The sequence below is a fragment of the Octopus sinensis genome, linkage group LG22 (genome assembly GCF_006345805.1).
Source record: "Octopus sinensis linkage group LG22, ASM634580v1, whole genome shotgun sequence".
Lineage (NCBI taxonomy): Eukaryota > Metazoa > Mollusca > Cephalopoda > Octopoda > Octopodidae > Octopus > Octopus sinensis.
In genome coordinates, this window is record NC_043018.1 from 27,443,748 (window position 1) to 27,446,247 (window position 2,500).

Genomic DNA, 2,500 nt, shown 5'->3' on the forward strand with positions numbered 1-2,500 from the left:
CTAATTGTTACATATTTTTATTAATGTTTTTTTTTTCTGTACTTTTGTACTTTTGTTTTCCTGTTCTGTTTGAATTTTCAATTTTGAACTTTTGCACATTTTCTCTTTAGATTTTTGTCCGTTTGCACGGTTATAGAATTCTTGTATTATTTCGCTGGTTTCACTCAGTCATTGGAATACCACCACGCTGGAGCAACGTTGTCGAGCGAATTAAGTCAGTACTTACATTATTTTTAATGTTTGGTACTTATTGCCAAAGTTTGGGGGTTGTGTTCTATGCTTTGACCCGAGCATAGAATGGGGCCCGCCTCTTTGAGCTGGAAAAGGAATGGGGTGCCTAGTGTGTGTCTTGTTGTGGCTACCCCTCCTAAAAAGATGGGGAATAGGCCTGGGTATATAAAGAAAATAACTTATTGCATCTCTCACTTTTGCCGAACCGCTAATTTACAGGGACTATATAAACAAAAACTATTTTCCCAGCGTTTAGCTTGAGGTGTGTGTGTGTGTGTGTGTGTGGAGGTGCAAATACAGACACATTCACTCCTGCATATATGTATATAAAGGGTGTCCCCAAAATAGTATTCGCACATCGAATGACTATGAAGTCAGTGTATATCAAAATACATTTCATTTTCGAAATTGTTCATTTTCAAAATTCTTCACTTTCGAAATTGTTCATTTTCAAAATTGTTCATTTTCGAAATTGTTCATTTATAAAATTGTTCATTTTCAAAATTGTTCATTTTCAAAATTGTTCATTTTCGAAATTATTCATTTATAAAATTGTTTATTTTCAAAATTTTTCGTTTTCAAAATTGTTCATTTATCAAAATTCTTCACTTTCGAAATTGTTCATTTTCAAAATTGTTCATTTTCGAAATTGTTCATTTATAAAATTGTTTATTTTCAAAATTTTTCATTTTCAAAAGTTTCAAAATAGAATCTTATAGACAGAGTTTAATTCTTTTTTTCTCTGAACGTCTGTTTTCAGTCTGATAACTATTCTATTCCAGCACTGCGAAAACGAAAACTAATGAAATCACAAACATCAACAAACATTTACGTCTGTATTTGCGCACACCCTCCTTCAAATCGTCGACTGTTCCACGTTTGTACCGTGAAATTTTGTCTTCAAAGTATCCACATGAAAAAGTCTAGTGGCATGAAGTCCAGTGAACGTCCAATCCATCTATTTGACAAAATATCATCAGGGTAGGTCCTTACATTGCTATGGTAAAGTAGGGTTGCCCCGTCTAGATAGAAATAAAACTCTACATGTTCAAAATCCTCTTGAATGCTTGATATGATAGACTGTCGCAGTAAATTCAAGTAAATGGGACCGGTCACAATACTGCCGCCTACCACGACTACCACCAGCCCAAAATGGTCCATTTAATCATGTTGATAAACTGCACCGGATAACGACCCTCTTCAGTCACGAACGACCATGGGATTGCACCTAGAAATTTCCCCTCCGAGACACAAGCCCGGGTAAAGTTGTTTATGGAAGACAAGCAGTCACCTACGTATACCATCGTCCCCTCTCCACGCCCCTGATGTTATCCAAGGGGAAGACAAAGGCCGATAATGCTTGGCACCAGTGACGTCGCTACTCATTTTTACAGCTGAGTGAACTGGAGCAATTTGAAATAAAGTGTCTTGCTCAAGAACACAACAAACAACTCCAGTTCGAGAATGGAACTCACTACCTCATGATTGTGATCCTGACGTTCTAACCACTGAGTTATGCTCCTTTACTATTTACTCTTCTTCTGTAATATGTGGATCCTCAGCTTCCCAGTAGATGCAGTTATCGTTTATCTTTTATTTGTTTCAGCGATTAGACTGCGGCCATACTGGGGCACCGCCTGAAAGAACTTTAGACGAATGAATCGACCCCCGGTGCTTATATTTTAAAGCCTGCTACTTATTCTATAATTCTGTTTTTCCTAACCGCTAAGTTACAGGGATGTTAACACATCAACGTCAGTCAAGTTACTAAATGTCCTTACAGTTTCGGGCAGTTAAACTTGAGACTGTTCGATCTGGTTGCCTCCAAAATGTCTAAGCTCAGAGCATTAGATTTTTTGTAAGAAAGCTACCGAATGTTCAGCAACAAAGAGAAAAACAAAAACGGGGGACATGATACACAATTACAAATACAAACATCAAGCATATAACAACAGGTGTCTTTCGACTGAGGATGATTCAAATTGAGCTGGCGTGTATGAAGTGAAAGCCTAAAGGCAGGAACATAGGAAGTGGACATAAGAGGTGTTGGTGGTCTTCGCAGTCAGGCCAAGAAAGAGAGATCAGGGCTGGCCGGACGCTGGTCACGTGGAAGAAGTTGAAAGGGGTAGGGAGCAGCGGGATCGAAAGATTAGACACAAATCAGAGACAAAGGGAAAGGTACAGGGGAGATAAACGAGGAGGAAAAATGAGAGTTAAAGAAATGAGAGCCAAGAAATGTGAGAGAGGGAGAGCGAGAAAAAGAAAAGAG